Source organism: Notamacropus eugenii, chromosome 1 (assembly GCF_028372415.1).
Source record: "Notamacropus eugenii isolate mMacEug1 chromosome 1, mMacEug1.pri_v2, whole genome shotgun sequence".
NCBI classification, from domain to species: domain Eukaryota; kingdom Metazoa; phylum Chordata; class Mammalia; order Diprotodontia; family Macropodidae; genus Notamacropus; species Notamacropus eugenii.
Genome location: NC_092872.1, coordinates 410,730,792 through 410,754,969, shown reverse-complemented (window position 1 = coordinate 410,754,969; position 24,178 = coordinate 410,730,792). Strand labels below are relative to the sequence as shown.

Genomic DNA, 24,178 nt, shown 5'->3' with positions numbered 1-24,178 from the left:
CCGGTTAACAACCTTCCTGGCACTGAGAAAATCACTCCATTCTCTGGGCCTAAGGCTACTCCTCCAGCCTCCAAAGATTGGGACAGGATGAGGCAGACACTGTACACTTCTGGGAAGTTCAAGCACTGTGGGATGCTGGGACAGGACAGGAAAGTCTATAAGCTCTTTGCCCTTGGACAGCAGGTGAGGGAGGGCCTGCAGTTGACCTTCAAGGCTCTTAGGTCTCAACTTGCCTGTCTAAGATTTCTCTCCTTCAATCCCTTATTCCTTTTACTCCAGCCAAAGGCCCCATGCTCTCCAGTGAGAATGGAGAGTCAGTCTCAGAGTCTAGAAGACATAGATTCAAATTCTGTTTGTGATCCAGGGCAAATATTTAACCCCTTGGGGCCCAGGAGTGCTTGAAGCTTTAGAGCTACACATAGTACATTTTCTCTTTCCCCCAAGGTAGAGGGAGGGAAATCTTCCTCACAGTCTCTTTACCAATGAAATCAGCAGTCCAACCCAACAATAATCCATGTTCTAGGTACAGACATGCCTTCCCCACTCTTCCCCCATCCTACCTGCCAAGGGATCTGGAGCTCTATGAGGACAAGGACCTTGTCTTCCTCAGCTTGTATCTCACACTCAGTATTCAGTGCAAGACTGAACCCATGAAAGAGATTTTAAAAACATTTGGTAAATGATTGATTGGTTCAGGATCCACATGCTCATCCTACCCAGGCCGTTTATAGTCTGGCCATTTAAAGCCAGCCTGATTTGCTCAAAATGTGTGTTTAGGATGGCTTAAATAAGTCGGTAGGATAGACTTCTCTTTAGGAGCCTTTCCAATCTTAGACCTGTAAGACACTAGAATCAACTGTTGGGTTGGATTTGTCGGGGGCGGGGTGTGGATGAGGTGGGGATTGGAGGAAGCATGGAATGAAGGAGATTGCCCTGGTATTTTTCGGGGGTGGGGGGAGGTGATGTCCAGGCAGTGCCTGCTGTTCCCATGTAATTCTGGGCTTTACAACCGGGTCACTGCAGTTCAGCATAAGGCTGAAGGAGCCAGGAATCTGCAGGGGAGATGAGATCAGGACAAAAAGGGGAAGGAAGTTCTTTGAGGGGCACTTGAGCAACATGAGAACAACTTAGCTGAACTCTGACGGGGGAGAGGCGAGTTCCTGTGTATGCATCATTGGCAGGAAGCGTGATGTCCCTGTACCCTTGAGTTAGTGAGCTGGAGAGGGTGACAAGTGTCTTGGCTTTGATCTGGAAAGCACTGGGCCTGAGAAGACATGCAGATCTTCAGAGACCCCCTAGAGCCTGGATGGAACCCAGCACTGGAGCGCAGCTGTTCTATCCCAGGCACAGAAAAACCTGTTAATCCTTCCCATCTGAGCCAAGTGGGACCACAGAAAGGGAGATAATACTGAAAGGTCCCCACAGCACCAGGACCCTGGAAGAGGAGCACAGAGTGTGAAAGGAAAGACTGTGATGGAGTTGGGAGTCAGTCCTCAGTCTTCTGAGCCAGAAGGACCAAAGAAGGAAGGCAAAAGTACTTAAGCCTTCACTCTTTTTTTTTTTTTTGCCTTTCTTGTTTTATTTATTTATTTATTTATTTATTTATCTATTTATTTATTTATTTATTTATTTATTTTGGTCAGACAACTAACCAAATAATACCTGAGACACAAATAATATTTATGTTGCTAACTTCACAAGCTCTTGACCTAACTATCTCCACAGTATTACTAAGAATGAAAGGACCCCAACTTATCATTGTTGGTCTAAAGTCCTAAGCCTAATAGCTTAATTTTAGACTTAACCTCAGATGTTCTCCTACCAATAATCTATAATTTAATAGACCTGGTATTAAGTTTACAAACCTTTTGACTATAGGAAGCTGCCACTAAGAGTAGGGATATTGCAGGGATACAATATCTCCCCAACTTCATGTCAATTCCGGGCAGGATTAGATTATCCACTTGCATTCAATCAGGCTTAAAGTCTTCCAGGTGTCAGTGGGAAAATTGAGTCAGGAGAATCCTACCTCAGCCCATGCTGAACAGCCACTCTCCCACCCTTCCCTTGAGATCCCCTTATGCAGTTCATACCAGAATCTCATCAATTTACTGGCATCATGTATTGGAGGCTCAGATCACCTTTCTTGCTACCCATACCTGGAGTTAGACTCAGAAGAACAGTCACTTAATAGTCCCATAGCATCTAAAAATGGCAAGTTCCAATAACCAGGTTTCAAATATGATTATAATTTCACTTTGGCTAAGGAACATCTTTTGAGTCAAGTCTTAAGTGACTTACATGCCTTTCTATACATGTTCTAGTTGCTGATTAAATAGCAATCATAAAGTCAAATTTACCATTTAAACCTTAACTTTTGCATCAGTGCCAAATTTTACCCAAGGTTGCCTTCCTCTAGAAAATTTAGACTAAAGTTCTTTTCCCAAACTAAAGATGTCATTGATTTATTCTCAGTAATTAATTCAGTCAGTTGTTTTGATACTAATTGCTTTTACCTCACTTTCTAAAATATCCAGTTTTTCTCCTCATCACTCCCCTCCCTTTGTTTCCTAATACATTGCATTCTGATTACTCCTTCCCTCAATGTACCTCCCTTCTATTACACCCCACCCTTCCTTATCCTCATCTTCTATCTTTTCTTGTAGGGCAAGATAAATTTCTATATCCCATTCCCTGTATTTCTTATTTCCCGATTATATGCAATAAAAATTCTCAACATTCGTTGCTAATACTTTGAATTCCAACTTCTCTCTCTCCCCCTTTCCTCCCCAACCCCACTGAGAAGGCAAGCAATTCATTACAGAATAAATATGTGTCATTTTGCAAAAGACTTCCATAACAATCGTGTTGTGCAATACTAATTATATTGCCTTCTGTCCTACTCTATCCCCCCTTATTATTTTTCCCCAAAAAACTGACCTTATCCCTTCTCAAAAGTGTTTATTTCTAGTAACTCCCTTCTCCCATTTGCTCTCCCTTCTATCATTCCTCTCACCCTACTTGTTGCCTCCTCCCCTATTTTCCTCTGGTGTGAAATAAATTTTCATATCAAATTTAGTGAGCATGCTATTCCCTCCTTCAGCCTCATGTGGAGAGAGTAGCTTCATTTTCCCCCCTCTTTCCTTCTCCCTTTTCTCCTCCATTGAACAAGATTTTTCTTATCTTTTTTTTGAGTTATATAGCTTGCCCCGTTCGATTTCTCCCTTTCTCTTCCCAGTATTTTCCTCCCTCATCCCTTAATTTTTATTTTATTTTATCTTTTTGGGTGTGGATATCATTTCTTCTGATTCAACACACCCTGTACTCTTTGTCTATGTGTGTGTGTGCATGTGTGTGTGTGTGTACAATCTCTCCATCTACTCAAACGTTGAGAAAAGATTCAAGAATTATAAATATTTTCCTTCCACGTAGTAATGTAAACAGTTCAGCTTTAGAGAGTCTTTTATGATTTTTCTTTCCTGTTTACCTTTTCATGCTTCTCTTGATTCTTGTATTATAAAGTCAAATTTTCTATACAGATCTGGTCTTTTCCTCAGTATGAATGATTGAAACTCCTCTATATCACTGAATGACCATTTATTCCCTTGAAGTATTATCCTCAGATTTTCTGGGTAGGTGATTCTTGGTTTCAATTCCAGTTCCTTTGACCTCTGGAATATCTCATTCCAAGCCCTTCAATCCCTAAATGTTAAAGCAGCCAGATCCTGTGTTATTCTGATTGTATTTCCACAATACTCAAATCATTTCTTTTTAGCTGCTGGCACTATTTTCTCCTTGACCTGGGAACTCTGGAAGTTAGCCACAAATGGGAGAGACACCTGTTCCCCAAGAAAATACCCTTCTATGGTCTTATTTTTTTCCCTTTTTGGGGCATTTTCCCAGCCAGTTACTTGACTTCTGAGTTTCCTCTCCACAACCACCTCACCTCCAGTTCCACCAAGCCAGCACTAGGGGCTGAGATTCAGATGAGCTGCTCCAAACCCTCAGGGGCTTTGGGCAGGGCTGCTATTCAGTGTGAGATTAAGACCAGATGCTCAGATGGGGTCAGTGCTGTCACACAGGGCTCAGTTCCCTCAGGGGTTTATGATGAGACCTTCAAAAATGGATGCAGTTTTCTGTCTGCTTTGGGAGTCCTGTCTGCTGTTGCCTCCGCTGCTGCCATCTGAGGAGGCCCGAGTTATGGGGACACCCTACTCTCTTCTTGGCCAGGTGAAAAGACCCTCTCACTGACCTTTGGCCCCTGTGGGTTGAGGGATCTGTGCTGCCGTTGGAGATTCCATCCCTGAAGCCTGCTAGGTTCTGCTCCTCTTGGTACTATGTGACTAAGGTTGTGCTGGGTTCTGCTCCGAATCTGGTGTGACAGACCTTTCCCATCAGTCTTTCAGGTCACGCTGGCCTAGAAATCTCCTCCACTCCGTTGTTTTGTGGCTTCTGCTGCTCTAGAGTTTGTTGAGAGTTCTTCTTTACAGGTATTTTATGGGCTATGGGGTAAGAGCTAGCGTATGTGTGTCTTTCTACTCCACCATCTTGGCTCTGCCCCTTGATGCCTTCATTCGACAGGTGGGGTAGCTCTTGATCCAAAGACCCAGGTCTACTCACTCTTGAATCCAAATCCATTAAAGTTCCCTGCCCCAACACAGCTGACCTTTCTGCAGTGGGACCCCTCCATACCATTCCTGAACAAACTTGAAACCCTTCTTTCCCACCCATCATATCTACACTTTCTTAACTCCCTCAACCACACAGACAGACAGACACAAACACACACATACACACACACACACACACACACACACACACATTATACCCATTTGTCCCTAGGGTGGACACCATCCATTCTCTCCCTGGATGATCAGCACATGCCATTCCCATATTCTGTTGATTTCTCCACCCCTAGAACCCAGGTGTAATTCAGAGACATTTCTACTAAAATTTGAGAAGGGCAGAATACACATACCTCAGCGTGATGGAAATATACTCCATTCAGCTGGAGGAAACATGGGGAAGGATTGGGAGAGAGGAGTAAGTGTGGAGTTTGTGGGTGCATAAGTATATAACAGCTGGGGCTGGGGGCTTAGGAGTGAGAAGGCAATAGTGGTGTCTTTTTTATCTCTGGACTCTGAGGTGGAGAGGCCAAGGGGAAGTAGGTGTACAGGCCAGAAGGGATTTGGGGAGGGGCCCATCACTTTGTCTGACAGCCTTGTCTCTCAGCATCAAAGGCTTTGACAGGTTGCTGGTAGAAGCCACCAATTTCTAGGCCAACCTCTGGCTCATTGACATAAGGGCATAAGGCATACTTGAATCCTGGCTTGAGTCTGTGTAGTCCTGGGAGAAGAGGTTTGAGCTGGTGCAGATCCAGTACCTCTGGAAGGCCAGCACTGCTGGTCCACCTTGGGAGGGATTGATGGCCAAAAGCAGGAGAGTGGGAGAGGGAACACAACAGAGGGGAGAAGAAACACAGACAAAATCCAGGCTAGTCAGTGTTAATGGTTAGTACATACACCGTGCTACTTTGCAGGGTTAGCGCCCAAAATGTAGCCAGTTAGCACCTGATAGGAACGGAAATGGAAGACAAGGAAATTTGCCATCTGGGAATGACCCACTACAATCAACCAGCTTTCTGGTCAAGGACAGTGATGTAAGATGCCAGAAGTGTCAAGTCAAGGAAGAGTTGTAATCTCTCTTGACTTATTTTCACATCTATAAAATTAGGAGTGCTTCAGGCTACTGGAGCTGAGGAAAACTCATGCATGACACCTAATTCTCTTGCCCTGACTCTCTCCGACCTCACGAAGCAGGTTTCTGATCTGAACTGCATTTCCCAAGTAGATTTTCCTATTGGGAATGGAATGTGTTGACCAATTGTCACATGTATTTTAATCTGCTTGGCCCTTCTGGGATCTACAAAAATGAACAGATTGGTCCTCTGGTCCTACTGGTAATTTAGTCATTGTGAATTCACTCTCCAGAGCTTCATCATCCATCCTTTGATGAGCTGAGGAAAATGAATCACTTAATTAGCAAGGACCCTTTGACCCCACCAATGTGTAGTTATGGACATACTGTAAATCAGGCTTAGGGATGAAAAGAGCAAGTCAACCTCTCTCTGATCCATCTCTTCCCTTCCCCTGTACATGCCAAACCCTCTCCCCTCCAACCCCAAACGAGGGACAGAGAGGTCTGTGAATAAGAGCCACAGTGTCTGTCTTGGAGCTTGGGGAGGTTAGGCAGCTGTAAGGAGGGGAATTATGGCTGAGGTGGAAGAGGTAAGGGGAAGAGCGTGCTGTACTCCTCCTGAAAGGTGATATCCTTGAGTCTCTGGGAGGCTAGAAATGCAAGCATTCTCCAGGTAAAGATAGAGAAAGAGAAGGTGATGGCAGCTCGAGTTGCATCTGTCCCCTCATTCATAGGGTTGCCCTCAGGTTTACAGACCCCGCCACTGGTTGGCCAAGAAAGAAAAACCAATAAACCAGAGGAATGTCCAGAAGGCTGAGACACCAATATCAAAGATCATAGCCTTCTTCCGGTCTTTGACACTGCTGATCTGTGGGAAGTGGACAACCAAGGATAGGTGGAGAATGCAGGTAAGAAAGACCAGGACACCCAAGGTCACTCCATAGCCTTGTGGTTCTGGTTGTAGATGCAGATTTTTTCACTCTCCTTTGAATCATTCAGATAGCCCTTTTTCATGATAAAGCCAAAGATCACAATGGCAAACACCCAGGACACCAGGTGCAGCATGGTGTGGGGCTGCCACATGAACGTCTGAAGGTCGAAGGCACCCCCATCCTTGCCAGCTCCTTATGTATCGCTTTCCATCCCTGCTGCCCCCTGCCTGACCCGGCCCCCAAATATTGAGTTCTTATCCCAGAAGCTGGAGTCCTGGGGTTTATCAAACACTAGGCTGCTATAATCATTGATGTGTCCTGTCAAACTAACCTATTCCACGTATCTCCCTCTCTATTTCTTAGCCAGTACCAAGTGATTTTGATGATAGCTACTTTATAATACAATTTGAGATCTGGTATGGCTAGACCACCTTTCCTTGCATTTCTTGGCATTGATTCCCTTGATATTCTGGACCTTTTGTTCTTCTAGATGAATTTTGATATTATTTTTTATAGGTCTACTAAATTTTTTTAGTAGTTTGATTGATATGGCAATGCATAAGTAAATTCGTTTAGGTAGAATTGTCATTTTTATTATAATAGCTCAGCCTACTCAAGAGGAACTGATGTGTTTCCAATTATTTAGATCTGACTTTATTTGTGGGAAAATTGTTTTATAATTGTGTTCATAAAGTCCCTAGTTTTGTTTTAGGAGGTAGACTCCCAAATATTATATAGTGTCTACCTTAACTTTAAATGGGATTTCTCTTTCTATCTCTTACTATTGGACTTTGTTAGCAATCCATAGAAATGCAGGTGAATTATGTGGGTTCATTTTGTATCCTGCAACTTTGCCTAAGTTGTTCATCATTTCAAGTAGTTTTTTACTTTTTTCTCTAAGATTCTCTAAGTATATCATCATGTCCTCTGCAAAAAGTAATAAAATAGTCTCTTTTTTGGCTATTCAAATCCCTCCCATTTCTTTTTCTTCTTGTATTGCTAAAAAAAAGTTAAAATTTCTAGTATCATATTGAATAGAAGTGGTAATAATTGATATCCTTTTTTCAGCCCTGATCTTATTGGAAATATATCTAGCTTAACCCATTTACATATAATGTCTACTAATGGTTTTACATAGATATTACCTATTATTTCGAGGAATCCTCCATTTATTCCTATTCCCTCCAATGTTTTCAATAGGAATGGGTGTTGTATTTTGTCGAAAGTTTTTCTGCATCTATTGAGATAATCATATGCTTTCTGTTGATGGCTCTGAAGGAGAAAGTGTGGCTCAAATAAAAGTCAACTGTAAATCATATCATCGTTCCCCTGAAGTCATGGTCCTCTTCAAAAATGAAGGACAAACACAACCTGTAAGTGGACTGTGCTGCCTAAATAAGACCCAGCTATCTGGGTAACTCAGCTCCTCCCCTCCCTCTGCCTCTCATTCTCGCTTTCTTTCTCCTCTCCAAAGTAAGGTAAATGTTGATTCCCAAAAGATGCCCAGTTAACTTGGGGCTTACTAGGAAGATTTTCTTTCTTTCTTTCTTTTTCTTTTTGGAAGAAGAAAGAAAGACAAGACAAAAAAAAAGGAAACTTCTACCTCATATCAGAAAGACATATTGAGTAGCATTTAATTATTTCTTGCCTTACCTAAAGGAAAAATAGTTTTTGTGCAATGGAAAACAACCAAAAGGTAGTTAAATGCATTTTGGTCATATTTTAAGTGAAATGAGTCGCTTCTAATTCGATATTTAAGATGTGTCAGAATGTATTATACTATGTGACACTAAGACAAATTAGGAAAATACATAGATCTGTCACCTCAGAGACAAAGCTTTGAACTCTCCAGTAAAGGAGAAGGGACTAGGCACCAATGGATCTTTTTCTAGAGTCCTCCTCACTTTGACAGGCAGATTCCCAGCTCTCTCTTTCAAAGAATTTTCTAAGGAGTGGACACAGAAGTGAAATTTACTTGAGTAAAAGTTAGAACTATTAAGATTTTGCACACTGTAGTCCTTTCTCTGACCACTGAGAAAGGGCTGCAATGAATAGTTAGAACAGCTTAAAACATTTCAGCAGATTGTGATAACTCCTCTCATCGCAGATCAGATTATGGGAAGAAAGTGCTAAAGAGCAGTAGGGAATTTGAGTTACCTTCCCTCACCTGTCAAAGAAAAAGAGGGAGTAGGCATAACAGCTATATCAGGACTCCATTGAAAACAGCCCTGGGTGATGGGGCGCAGCCAAAATGGTGGAGTAGAAAGACGCACATACACTAGCTCTGAACCCACTGCCCATAAAATATCTGTAAAAAAGGAACTCCCAGTGAATTCTGGAGCAGCAGAAGCCACAGAACAACGGAGCAGAGGAGATTTCTGCTCCAGAGAGCCTGAAAACCTCTCTCAAAAGGTCCCTCGCACCCCAGACCCAGAGCAGAGCCCAACCCTGCCTCAGCGCAGCACCGCAAGGAGCAGATCTGAGCAGGCTTCAGGGACGGAATCTCCAGCAGCCACACGGGTCCCCCCACCCACAGGTGACAAGGGTTGGTGAGAGGGTCTCTTTGGCAGGTTGAGAGGGGAGTGGGGTGCCCCCATAACTCAGGCCCCCTCGGGAGGCAGCAGTGGAGGCAGCAGTAGACCAGGGCTCCCCAAGCAGAAAGGAGCCTGGATCCATTGTTGAAGGTCTCTGCATAAACCCCCTGAGGGAACTGAGCCCTGTGAGGCAGGCCTGCCCCCATCTGAGCACCTGAACTTAATCTCACACTGAATAGCAGCCCCGCCCCCAACAAAGCCCTGAGGCTGGGAAGCAGCATTTGAATCTCAGACCCCAAGCTCTGGCTGGGAGGATCTGGAGGCCAAGTGAGTGTGAAGAGAATACTCAGAAGTCAAATCACTGGCTGGGAAAATGCCCAGAAAAGGGGATAAAAATAAGACCATAGAAGGTTACTTTCTTGGTGAACAGATATCTCCTCCCATCCTTTCAAATGAGGAAGAACAAGGCTTACCATCAGGGAAAGACACAGAAGTCAAGGCTTCTATATCCCAAACATCCAGAATAAATATTCAATGGGCTCAGGCCATGGAAGAGCTCAAAAAGGATTTTGAAAATCAAGTTAGAGAGGTGAAGGAAAAACTGGGAAGAGAAATGAGTGACATGCAAGCAAAGCATGAAAAACAAGTAAACACCCTGCTAAAGGAGACCCAAAAAAGTGCTGAAGAAAATAACACCCTGAAAAATAGGCTAACTCAACTGGCAAAAGAGATTCAAAAAGCCAATGAGGAGAAGAATTCTTTCAAAAGCAGAATTAGCCAAATGGAAAAGGAGGTTCAAAAGCTCACTGAAGAAAATAGTTCTTTCAAAATTAGAATGGAACAGATGGAGGCCAATGACATTATGAGAAACCAAGGAATCACAAAACAAAACCAAAAGAATGAAAAAATGGAAGATAATGTGAAATATCTCATTGGAAAAACAACAGACCTGGAAAATAGATCCAGGAGAGACAATTTAAAAATTATGGGACTACCTGAAAGCCATGATCAAAAAAAGAGCCTAGACATCATCTTTCATGAAATTATCAAGGAAAACTGCCCTGAGATTCTAGAACCAGAGGGCAAAATAAGTTTTCAAGGAATCCACAGAACACCACCTGAAAGAGATCCAAAAAGAGAAAGTCCTAGGAACATTGTGGCCACATTCCAGAGTTCCCAGGTCAAGGAGAAAATATTTCAAGCAGCTAGAAAGAAACAATTCAAGTACTATGGAAATACAATCAGGATTACACAAGATCTAGCAGCTTCTACATTAAGGGATCGAAGGGCGTGGAATAGGATATTCCAGAAGTCAAAGGAACTAGGACTAAAACCAAGAATCACCTACCCAGCAAAACTGAGTATAATACTTCAGGGGAAAAATTGGTCTTTCAATGAAATAGAGGACTTTCAAGCATTCTTGATGAAAAGACCAGAGCTGAAAAGAAAATTTGACTTTCAAACACAAGAATGCAGAGAAGCATGAAAAGGTAAATAGCAAAGAGAAGTCATAAGGGACTTTACTAAAGTTGAATTGTTTACATTCCTACATGGAAAGACAATATTTGTAACTCTTGAAACTATTCAGTATTTGGGTACTAGGTGGGATTACACACACACACACATACACACACACATGCACACGCACACGCACACGCACACACACATAGAGACAGAGTGCACAGAGTGAATTGAAGAGGATGGGATCATATCTTAAAAAAATGAAATCAAGCAGTGAGAGAGAAATATATTGGGAAGAGAAATGGAGAAATGGAATGGGGCAAATTATCTCTCATAAAAGAGGTAAGCAAAAGACTTATTAGTGGAGGGATAAAGAGGGGAGGTGAGAGAAAAACATGAAGTTTACTCTCATCATATTCCACTAAAAGAAGGAATAAAATGCACACTCATTTTGGTATGAAAACCTATCTTATGATAGAGGAAAGTGGGGGATAAGGGGATAAGTGGGGTGGGGGGATGATGGAAGGGAGGGCATGGGGAGGAGGGAGCAATTTGAGGTCAACACTCATGGTAAGGGACAGGATCAAAAGAGTGAATAGAAGTAATGGGGGACAAGATAGGATGGAGGGAAATATAATTAGTTCTTACACAACACTACTATTATGGAAGTCATTTGCAAAACTACACAGATTTGGCCTATATTGAATTGCTTGCCTTCCAAAGGGAAGGGGTGGGGAGGGAGGGATGAAGAGAAGTTGGAACTCAAAGTTTTAGGAACAACTGTCGAGTACTGTTCTTGCCACTAGGAAATAAGAAATACAGGTAAAGGGGTATAGGATGGAGACAAGGTCAGCGAGGGATGATAGAAGAGAGGGCATATTGGTGATAGGGGCAATTAGAATGCTCGGTGTTTTAGGGTGGGGGGAGGGGACAAAAGGGGAGAAATTTGGAACCCAAAATTTTGTGAAATGAATGTTAAAAGTTAAAGAAGAAAGAAAGAAAAGAAAGAAAGAAAGAAAGAAAGAAGAAAGAAAGAAAGAAGAAAGAAAGGAAGGAAGGAAGGAAGGAAGGAAGGAAGGAAGGAAAGAAGGAAGGAAGGAAGGAAGGAAGGAAGGAAGGAAGGAAGGAAGGAAGGAAGGAAGGAAGGAAGGAAGGAAGAGAAAGGAAGAGAAAGGAAGAGAAGGAAGAGAAAGGAAGAAAGAAAGAAAGAAAGAAAGAAAGAAAAGAAAGAGAAAGAAAGAAAGAAAGAAAGAAAGAAAGAAAGAAAGAAAGAAAGAAAGAAAGAAAGAAAGAAAGGAAGGAAGGAAGAAAGGAAGAAAGGAAGGAAGGAAGGAAGGAAGGAAGGAAGGAAGGAGGAAGGAAGGAAGGAAGGAAGGAAGGAAGGAAGGAAGAGAAAGGAAGAGAAAGGAAGAGAGGAAGAGAAAGGAAGAAAGAAAGAAAAAAAGAAAGAAAGAAAGAAAGAAAGAAAGAAAGAAAGAAAGAAAGAAAGAAAGAAAGAAAGAAAGAAAGAAAGAAAGAAAGAAAGAAAGAAAGAAAGAAAGAAAACTGCCCTGGGTCCCTGGGCACCCTGAAACTGACCCCTCTAGACAAGCAGAGGAACCTTTCCTCTCAATGGTTTCCCAGTCCTTGCTCCCACACCACCAAAGCTTAGAGCTTCTGCTCCAACTTCCCCAAAGCTGATCAGCCCCTATCAGGAAGCTCATAGATTTCTCAAGGACCCTCTTCCTTATCTACCAAATCTCCTTCCACAATGGTCCCTGGACCTTTAATTCTGGTGCCGAAATCCTCCACCTCCTAACACTCCTCAGTTTTTAGTCCCTTCCCCCCCCTTCCCAAATTCCTGACTCTCCCACAACCAGCCTCTGCAACTGTGGGGGAGTAGGGGATGGGCGAGGGAAGCATGAGATCAAAAGACAATCAGCCTTCCCTTTTGGCAAGTCTAACCTTCTATTCATAATTTTTATATGAGATGATTTGGAAATGGAATTAATGTCATCTAAAATTTACTGTTTCTGTTGCTATTTCTCTTCTAAATAGTAGCAAAATTTTCTTATATTGTAAAAAATTGTACCACTGTGAGCCAGAAATAGTGTTAGACAAAGCAATTTTTAATCTGAATTTTGTTGAAATTTAAAGATGTCAGAAAAAAATGTGTAAAATCAGTTATGTTACTTTATCAGCCTTGCTAACCCTGTCTTACAATGTTTTACAACTGTCATTTAGAAAATCATTTCACCTTTGCCTGTGGTTAAAGAGGTTGCAGATAAAACAATTTGGCTACCACTTATGAGACTTGTAAGATTGTTAACTAAGCTATTTGGGTTTACTATTTTAATGCTGAAACCTACAATTGTTAATTGATTACTGCGTATGGACAGGGGGGATTGAGTGAAAACTTTATCCAGATTGGTTCTGCCCACTCAGAACAGTCCTCCTATATGTTGGCAGGCAGAGGCAATACCATCAGCCCCCTCCCTGGGGCCCATGTCAATTCCCTTTATTTTGTAAAATTGCCAAAGCCCCTGGAAACTATCTGTGTGGGCAAGGTCATCAGTCCCAGGAAAAGAACTAATTTGGGTTATGTAGTTCCTAAACAATGAAAGTATTTTTACCAATTAGCTTTTTACACTAGGACAAGCTCTAAATTTGAGAAGGAAAGATATTAAATGGAATTCCTTATGTATTTGAGTTCTGGTAAATCTTTATTGCCTATTGCATCTCCATGAGAATAAAAATAATTGTATCTGCCTCGAAGCTATGATTAGTGAGGCTTGCTGTTTAAGGTAAAAGGTATTTGGGACCATAATTATTGTTTTTTGAATTTGAGTATAGTTGTCTGCATTAAATCAATATCTGAGAGAAAGCCACCAGTTACTCAGAGAGAATGTGAACCTGTATTGTTAACAGTTTACATCTGGAAAGGGAAGGCCAAGAGGACAATTCTAGTCTCAATCTAGATGGGATCCTCCTGGCTCAGCTGCCTCATTGTGTTCTTTTAAATAGGAATGTTTGCCACTTGACTATTCCTGAGTCTGGCTATGAAACAGATACAGCATGATTGGAGAAATTCGTTCTTATCTGAATTCAAATAGAGTCAAGGATGTTTTATCCTGTCATATTTGTTATGTCACATGTCTGTGCTTTTTTTTTTCCTTCTGTGGAAAATTTCTATGACCAGAGCCAAGTAGTCAATAAACATATGAGCTCTTTTGTGTAATCTTACTTGGAAATTAAATTCTATTTTTATCTAGAATGAGAACATGTGAAGAAATGTATGTAAACTACTTAAGACTCGCCTTAAGATGTTCCCATTGTTTAAAAGGATTTTTAAAGCAGTATTATTTTCCTGTGATCAGTCTCTTACTATTGCCCGTGTTAGATTCCATTACATCTTTTGACTAAAGCGTTTTGTGATATTCTGGGAATTCTGCAATAACTAGAAATTTAGTTTCTTATAATACTCTGGGAATCTATGTTAATTAAGGACATATTTATAATAACCAAGTTGTAAGGAATTTTAATTTCAAAGCTTTATTTTTGCTCTCAGATGAAAAGGGAGCTATAATTTTAAAAGTTCTCAACTAATTTTATTTATGAATGTTTAGCAACTCCACATCAAGATAAATTTTAAACAGTTTTAAAAGAAAAGGGAATTATTTAGAAGAAAAAAATTGGAAAAAAATCTCTCCTGTAAAGCCTACTAAATTTTCATTTGTAAGATAATGTATGGCTAATTAATGTAATGGGCTACAAACCACAAAAGATCTTGCTGTTTTGACCTAAATTTATAGTTATTCCATGGCCTAAGCACGAGTTAAAATTAGTATTTGAACTTATCATATGTAAAAAGACTTAATTTCTAAAGTTTCTCTTCCAGAGTGAATATAATTGGAGAAGGATAAACAAGCTAGTGAAACAAGGATGCATATCTTTTCATTTGTAGGGTTCAAGTCAGAAACTTCTTTTGTTTAAGGCAATACAGCTATGCTAGTAAAGAGTAAGAACTTGTGAACTGTCTTGGCTTTGGTAGAAACATAAAGGAAAGTAAAGCAGTCTGAATAATGTGTTCAAACGATTTGGAAAGGCATATAAAGGCTTGATCAAAAATATGAAAGGCAGATAAGAAGGTTTTGAACAAGTGAGGTTCATCTAAGTCCCTCCTGCTCTTGGATAGTTACTAAGTATGTTGAAGTGGCGTAAGGAAATTTGATGGTATTCTCATGCCTACCCACTTCTAAGTCATTTTCTTCCGACTACTTTTTGGTGCATTTGTTTAATCTCTTTGCCAGATTTATGTCTTCTAGGCTCAATACCTTCCTCTTACAGATGACAGGTCAGTCTAGGTACCAACTACTGTCCAAAACAATGGCCCATCACCCTCTGGACCCAGTGTCACACTAGCTACAGACCCAACCCCTTGAATGATGGGACCTTGTGAGTCAGAGACAGCTTTAAATACCCTCAGCATGAAACAGTTTCAGATACTGAGACCTTTGTCTCACATCCCAAAAGATTTTGAGTGCTATCCATTTAAAGGGCGAATGATGAGGTACTTGAGTGCATGTACTTGGACCCCAACTGCAAAATCACATCTCTCTTTAAAAATCGTTTTTCTCTCTAGCCTCAAAACACTATCCCTGGCAGTTTCTCCCCAACCCAAAGACAGTGTGCCTCAGCAAAATTTTTCTCTCTTTTCCTGATATAGTGTCCAGTAGTACCTATAGAACTTAATAGTCTGAAGCAGCTGTGTACTGTCTGAATGGGCTATGTACTGGGTTATAATAATATTTACTACTCACTGACCAATCATGCGTATCCTAGACTTAGACATACATATACTCTCTTACATTTATCTTGTGTAACAAGACATTGATGAGAGCAGACTGGTATTCCTTAGTCAGCCCTGACAGTTAGTTGACTTAATGACATTTCAGGCCTAAAACCACAACCACATAGCACCCCCCCTCCCCCTGGCCAGGGCTATTTCCCAACGAAATCTGAGTAAAATACCTGTGTATTAGATACTGAAAGTGTATGCTCCTTTAAGAAGTAACCCCTCCCTAATCCCTCCCTGAATTATCTAGTTAGCGTATTTGACACATTATACTATAGAATATCTTATATAGACTTCACCTGTATTACAGATTCTCTAAGAACTCTTCCCCATTGAAAAACATAATAAAGCTTTATCTTTAACTCAATAGTGCTTGAATACATGAATTCTTTCCCAGATGGCCCACACAGGGAACTCCAGTCTTGGAGTTCCTATACCTCCATCTCTGCAGCCCTTATCAATGAGTTTAAAGTACGTAAACTGAGGAATATTCTCTGAGTAAAATCAGTTTATTAAGTGTCATTTATAACTGATTACAAAGTGGATAAGACTGACCAACTCAATAAGCCCAGCAACTCCAGTGAGAATGGAGGTGGCACCCTCTTTATTCACAGAGAAGAAAGTGGGTCTTGTTAGTTGTGGAACATTAAAATTGGAAGTAGTCATGCCTCTCTCTGACAATTAACGAATATTTATTGGTTTATGCGACTCATTTGCTTTTTGTAATCATTGCTAGGGGATCAATACTACCAGACTTTCTGTCTCCTTGCAGGAGATAAAATCTTCCATAATTGCACAAGGACCAGTAAGGACAGATGTCATCTCTTTTGGAGATAGCACCACGTTAACTTGTTGTGGTTTAAAGACAATAAGCAAATGTCCCAGGGACTAAATATATGAGAATAACAACATTTCTTTTAAGTATACATTTAAACTAATTTGGAGGGAAAGCTAAATTATAGAGCTGAACTCAAGGATATACTAATGTGGCTTTGAATAAGTACTAATTCACTTATAAAAATCAATAGAGTATAAAATCAATCATGTGCAGTAGAAATGAGGGGTAATATAAATTTAGGAGTTTTCACATATATGTAAGTAAATGAAGATATTCATGGAATCTATGTGTATTGCATTGCCCAGTTGATAAAGGGATATGAATAAACAGTTCAAAAGATAAGAATAAACTATTTTCAAAGGAAAAAAAATCCTAAATATTAACCTTCGTTTAAGAAAAAAGTTCTCTAAATCGTTAAAAATTAGAGAAATGAAAGTTAAAACAATTCTGACATACCACGTTTTAACCATCAGATTGGCAAAAATTACTTAAAATGATGGAAATGGTGAAGAGGCTATGGATAAGCAAGTTCATTAACCCACTGTATTCATGGAAGTGTGAATTAGCCTAGGCATTTTGGAAAGGAATTTAGAACTGTGCTTCCTGAACTACTGAATTGTAGATACCTTCTAAGCCTTCAATACTACTCCTAATACTATACCACAAATGGGGGGGAGGGGCAGGAATAAAGAGGAAAAACACTCAATTGTACAAAAATCCTTATGACTTTTTTTTTTTGTGGTGGGAAGAATTGGAAACTAAAATGGTGACCATCAATTGGGGAACTTCTAAACAGTTTGTGGTATATAAATATGATAGAATACTATCATGATATAAGATAAGATGAGAAGAGATGATTTCAGAGAAACTTATGATACAAAGTGAAATGAGCAAAACTGGAAGAACAATTTATATAATAACATCAATTTTGACAAGACAAACAACTTTGAAAGGCTTAAGAATGATAATCACCACAATGTCCAACCACACTGACATTCCAAGCAATTCTGTTTCTGTAGCAGTAAAGGAGAATTCAGGTTAAGCGAAATACATTGGACTTAGATACAGAAGACAGATGTCTGAAGGTACCACAGAAGAAGAATGGAAATGACATTGCTAAGGATATCTAAGGATCTGAATGAGAATTTTCTCCTAATCCTGGTAAAACTGGAATCTGTCCTTCCAGATCCATATCCTGCCCAACCAACCGAGATGGAGTTGATACCCTCACAATGTCCTTATTGATTCTACAGTGAAGTCCTTGTGCTGACCTTCATATGTGTGTCCTAAGAGGCACAACTCTCTTTATGGATGCACTGTGAAATGGAGAAGGTAGATAATTGGAAGGTCCTGTCCCCAAGTTAGCAGCCATGAGGAACATCCTCATATGCTGAGTTGAGGGCAGCAAGGGCAGAACTGTTTCTGTACTACACACTGTTCTAAGATTGATAAGATAAGATTTGATCTCATTTCTATCTTGCCCCCTGGGAACATTTATCTAAAGTGAACACAGGAGGGCTGGGATTCTTTTGTACCTGCTCCCAGTGAGATGCCATCATGGAAGAATCTTGGTACAAAGACAACATGTATCCCAGCAACAATGTGGCAGAAAATGCTCATCTTAATAAGAACCTGGGGCCTGATTCTTTTACTCCTTCAGATATTCCCTCAGGGATCCTGTTGTGATCCTTGCTAGAAAACAACAGATCTAACTCTTTCCCTTCCCCCATTCTCATTTGAGAATTGTGAGTATAGATTTCTTTATACAGCCACAGAAACAGTGCATCACCCCCTGAAGTAGTCTATCATATAGAAAAGGCTCAGAAATGACTGATGCTTGGTTTCTCCTGATATCCTATCTCATAATCAACATCCACATCTCCCAAAGCAAGCTCAGTATTCTTTCCCATTTTCAACCAAAAATATACTGCTTCTAAAGAAGTATTTGTGTGTGTGTGTATGTGTGTATGTGTGTGTTTTGACCTGAGGGAATATCAATCACCCAGTCTCTTATGACATCAGTATAAAAGGTGAGAGTAGAGGCAAGAAGAAAAGGATATTGCCCTTTCCCTCACCTCTCATATGCAATTAGTTGATCAGTCTGGATGATACTGCAGCACTGCTGTAATAGTCCCCTTTCTCTTTATTTCCACTACTACTGCCTAACTACTGTCCCTTACTACCACGCACTTGAACAATGATAATAGCTTATTAAAACAAATCAACACAACACATACATTGTTCATATTGAGGTTAGATCAACTGTTCTTAAGTAGAGGTGTGGTCATCCCACTCATGTGCTAAAATCTCCTCAGTGACACCTCATTATTCCTTTTTCTCTCCTTCTCTCTCCCTTCCAAAGAGCCATTCCATAAAATATAGAATATTTTAAAGGAAAAAAGAGAAAACTCATTAAAACTAATGAATACATAAATTCTGAAAATATACACATCAACATTTATGGAACTCTTTTTCTATAGAGATAGAAGTAGGTGGCTTCTCATATCTCTTCTTTAGCGTCTTGAATTTTTGTAATTTCAAGTGTTTTATGGTTTTTTAATTACTTTTTAAATCTTCTTTACATTTTGGTTTTTATTGATATGCTTTATTTTATTTCACACACATTTATAGATATCTCCTTATTTGTGAAAATTCTCTTGTAACAAAGTACAACTAATAATACAATGACAAGGTCTGAAAGGTGATGCAATATTTCATGTCCATAGTACTTCTCCACTTCTTTATTTAAAAAAGAACTATATATTCTCTCCTCATCCCAATAGGGAGAAAACGAGAAAAGAACAGCAAATTTCTTATAGCAGCTTTGCATTATCTAGCAAAATAAGTTCACCAATTACACAAAAAATATTGAGTATGTTGTTTTCTTGGCTTTCTTTACTTTACAACACAAGTCTTTCCATGCTTCTCTGTATTCATCATATTTGTAGTTTCTTATAACACAAAACATCCTATTATATTAATATATTACCATTTGTTTAGCTGTTTCCCAAAGAATAGACATGTACTTTGTTCCTAGTTCTTTGCTACTACAAAAATTGTTGCTATAAATATTTTTGAATTTAAGGGGACTGCTCTATTTATATATATATATATATATATATATATATATATACACACACACACACACATATATGTATATATATATACACATATATGTATATATATATACACACATATATATGTATATATATGTATATATGTATATATGAATTTATTTTTAGTTTTCAACATTCACTTCCACAAGATTTTTAGTTCCAAATTTTCTATCCATCTTCGCCCTCCCCTCACCCACGGACAGTGTGCGTTCTGATTACCCCTTTCCCCAGTTCCCCCTTCTATTTCATCCCACTTTCTCTTACTCCCTGCCATTCTACTTTCCTGTAGGGTAAGATCGACTTCTTTATCTCATTGCCTATATATCTGATTAAAAACAATTTTTAACATTTTTAGAACTTTGAATTCTGAAGTCTCCCCTTCCTCCTTCCCCATCCACCTTGATTGGGAAGGCAAGCAGTTGACATAAGTTATACATTTGTAGTCTTGAAAGATACTTCCACAATAGTAGTGTTGTAAAAGACTAACTATATTTCCCTTCATCCTGTGCTGCTCCTGGTTTATTCTATTCTCTCCTTTGATCATGTCCCTCCTCAAAAGTGTTTTCTTCTGATTACCACTCCCCCAATCTGCCCTCCCTTCTACCATTCCCCCATTCTTATCTCCTTTCTCCCTACTTTCCTGCAGGGTGAGATAGATTTCCATACCCAATTGAGTGTGTATGTTACTAACTCCTTAAGCCAAATATAATGACAGTAATTTGCTGAGCTTGAGGTGAAAGCTCAAAGTTGTTTTGATTTCAATTTGTCTTATTATTTGTGATTTGGGACATTCTTTCTTATGAGCATAAATAGTTTGAAAGTCTTTTCGGAAAGTTTTGTTCTGTGAATTTTTCTTTGGGTATATAATCTTATATATTTCTGTTAACTATATCTTATACATACCAAATCCTTAACTGAGAAACTTCATACAAGAGTTATATTTTTACCTTTCAACTGTCTTGATTATTATCTTAGATATATTATTTTTGTGAGTACGGAAGCTTTTAAATTTTACAGAATGAAAAACATTTTATCTTTTACAATTGCTTCTGTTCTTTGATTATGAATGCATCTTAGTCAACAGTCAATAAGCATTTTTAAGCATTAACTATATGACACATATTGTATTACCCATAATTGTGAAAGGTAGATTGTGTCTATCTCTTTCAATTTTTATTATAATCTTTAATATTCATACTACCTACCCATTTTGAATTTACTGTAAAATATATTATATTTTACTTGTCTTATTCTGATTTCTGTCATAAAATGCATATGTATGTATGTATGTATGTACAAATGAATGAATAAATGCATGTAGAATACTATATGGAGTAATATAGAGTACTTTCCTAAGCAATTTATATTTATGGGTACACCCAACCTTATATTGCCGAGTTCTATCATTTATGATTTTGTCTTATCTAGTCTGTTCCATTAATCTGTTTCTCAATTTTAACCAATATCTAGCGGTTTTGAGTACTATTGCTTTACAATACTGTTTCCTTTTTAAAAAAATAATTAATTTATTTGTTTTCTCTGAATGTGGATGGCAGTTTGCCTCAAGAGTTGTTTGGGAATATTCTAGGTTCCTGTATTGTTCTGAAAGGTTAACTGTATCACAAACACACTGTGGCCATTACTGTGTATAATGTTCTCCTGGTTCTGCTCATTTCACTCAGCATCAGTTCATATAAGTCTTTCCAGGTTTTGCTGAAGTGCAACTTTTCATCATTTCTTATAGCACAATAGTATTCAATTACATTCATATAATACCACAACTTGTTCACTCATTCCCAAATTGATGGGCATTTGCTCACTTTTCAGTTGTTACTCACCACAAAGAATCTGCTATAAATATTTTTAACGTGGGTGCTTTTGTTATTTTTATATCTTTGGGACACAGTCTTAGAAGCAATTTTGCTGGGTCAAAGGGTATGCACATTTTTGTAGTCCTTTGGGCATAGTTGCAAATTGCTCTCCAGAATGCTTGTATCAGGTCACACCTCCACTATCAATGAATTACTGTTGTAACTCTCTCACATGTTTTCCAACATTTATCATCTTTCTGTTTTGTGATATTATCCAATCTGATAGGTATGATGTAGGACCTAACAGTTGTTTTGATTTTCATCTTTCTAATCAATAGTGTTTGGGATTTTTACATATGACTATAGATAGCTTTAATTTCCTCTTCCTGTCCATATCCTTTGATCACTTATCAATTGGGGATTGACTTGTATTCTTGTAAATTTGATTCAGTTCTTTATATATTTTAGAATTGAAGCCTTTATCAGAGAAAATACTTGCAAAAGTGCGTTCTGAGTTTTCTGCTTCCCTCCTAATATTCATTGCATTAGCTTTGTATGTTTAAAAATATATTCAATTTTCTAATTCAAACAATCCAATTTGTATTTAATAATGTTTTGTATCTTTTGTTTGGTTATAAGTTTCTCCATTCTTCATAAATCTGACGAATAAACTTTCCCTGTCTCCCCTAATTTATTTGTAATATCAGCCTTTATACTTAGATCGTGCACCCATTTGGACATTATTCTAGTGAACGGTGTCAGACATTGGTCCATGTCCAGTTTCCACCACAGTATTATCCAGTTTTCCCAGCAGTTTTTGTCAAACAGTATGTTCTTATCCCAGAATCTAGGATCCTTGGGTTTATCAAACAGTACACTGTTCATTGACTACTGTGTCTTGAATACTTAATCTATTGCACGCATATAGCCTTTTGTTTCTTAGCTAGTACCAAGTGGTTTTGATGATAGGTGCTTTATAATACACTTTGAGATTTGGTAGAGCTAGGCCACCTATTCTACCATTTTTTTTCATTAATTCCCTTGATATTCCGGACAAAAAGTCCACAGGATTTTTGTTATTATTTTTTCTAGCTCTAGAAAATAATTTTCTGGTAGTTTGATCAGTATGGTACTGAATAAGTAATTAATTTAGGCAGAATTGTCATTTCCATTATATTAGCTTGTCTTACCCACCAGCAACTGATGATTTTCTACTTACTTGGGTCTGACTTTATTTGTACAAAGAGTGTTTTGTAACTATCTTCATATAATTTCTGAGTTTCTTTTTGCAAGTAAACTCCTAAATATGTTCTAGTGTCTACAGTAACTTTAACTGGGATTTCTCTTTCTTTCTCTTGCTGTTGCTTTTGCTGGTAATACACAGAAATGTAGATGATCTGTGCAGGTTTATTTTGTAACCAGCAACTTCCCAAAGGTGTTTATTATTTCAAGTAGTTGGGTTTTTTTATGTGATTCTCTAAGTATATCATCATATCGTCTGCAAAGAATGATAACTTAGTTTCTTCTTTGCCTATTTTAATCCCTTCATTTCCTTTTCTTCTCTTAATGCTAAAGTTAATATTTCTAGTACCATACTGAATAATGTAGAGATAATGCACATCCTTGTTTTACCCCTGATCTTATTGGAAATGCATCTGACTTGTGCCAATTACATGGAATGCTTTCTGATGGCTTTATGTAGATACTACTTGTGATTTAAAGAAAGACTCAATTTATTCTTATGCTCTCCAGTATTTTCAATAGGAATGGGTTTTCTATTTTGTCAAAAACTTTTTCTGCATCTATTGAGATAATCATAAGTTTTTTGTTAGTTTTGTTGTTGGTATGATCAATAATGCTGATAGTTTTTCTGATATTGAACCAGCCCTGCATTCCTGATATAAATCCTACCTGATCATAATGTATTATTCTCATAAGTTGCTGTATTCTTTTTGCTTATATCTTCTTTAAAATTTTTGCATCTACATTCATTAGAGAAATTGGTCTATAATTTTCCTTCTCTCTTTTGACTCTTCCTGGTTAAGTATCAGAACTATATTTGAATCATGAAAATAATTTGATAGAACTCCTTCTTTGCCAAATTTCCTAGTCTATACAGTATTGAAATTAACTTCTTTAAATGTTTGAAAACATTTACTAATAAATTCATCTGACCTGGGGAAATTTTTCCTAGGCAGTTCATTGATGGCTTGTTCAATTTCTTTGTTTCTGAAATGCTGTTATTTATGCATTTTATTTCCTCTTCTGTTATTCTGGGTAATTTATATTTTGTAAGTCTTCATCCATTTCACTTAGATTGTCATATGTATGGGCATATAGTTGGGAAGAGTAATTTCTAATTGTTATTTTACTTTCCTCGTCATTGGAGGTGAGTTCACGCTTTGTAATTTTGATATTGGTAATTTCATTTTCTTTATTTTTTTAAATGAAAGTGTCTGAAGATTTATCAATTTTATTGTCCTTTTCATAAAATCATCTCTTAGTTTTATTTATTAATTCAATAATTTTCTTAATTTCAATTTTCTTAATTTCTTCTTTGGTATTCAGTATTTCTAATTTGATATTTACTTGGTGATTTTTGATTTCTTCTTTTGCTAGCTTTTCCAGTTACATGCCTAATTCATTTATCTCTTCTTTCACTTATTGATTCATGTAATCATTCAATGAAATAACACTTCCCCTAAGAACTGCTTTCACCGAATCCCATAAGTTTTGGTAGGTTGTCTCACTATTGTCATTCTTTTGAATGAAATTAATGATTGTTTCTACTATTTGTTGTTTGATCCACTCATTCTTTAGGATTAGATCATTTAATTTTCAATTAATTTGTGTCCCTTTCTTACAAAGAACTTTTATTGCATCATACTCTGAAAAAAATGTATTGACTAGCTCTGCTTTTCTGCACTGGATTGTGAGGTTTTATATCCTAACATA

The 24,178-nt window shown here is 38.4% G+C and overlaps 1 pseudogene; it reads right to left on the bottom strand.

The window, feature by feature from the left end:
* Window positions 1–5,203: 5,203 nt before the first annotated feature.
* Window positions 5,204–24,178, bottom strand: part of LOC140518028 (synaptogyrin-1-like) — a 49,548-nt pseudogene continuing 30,573 nt past the window's right edge.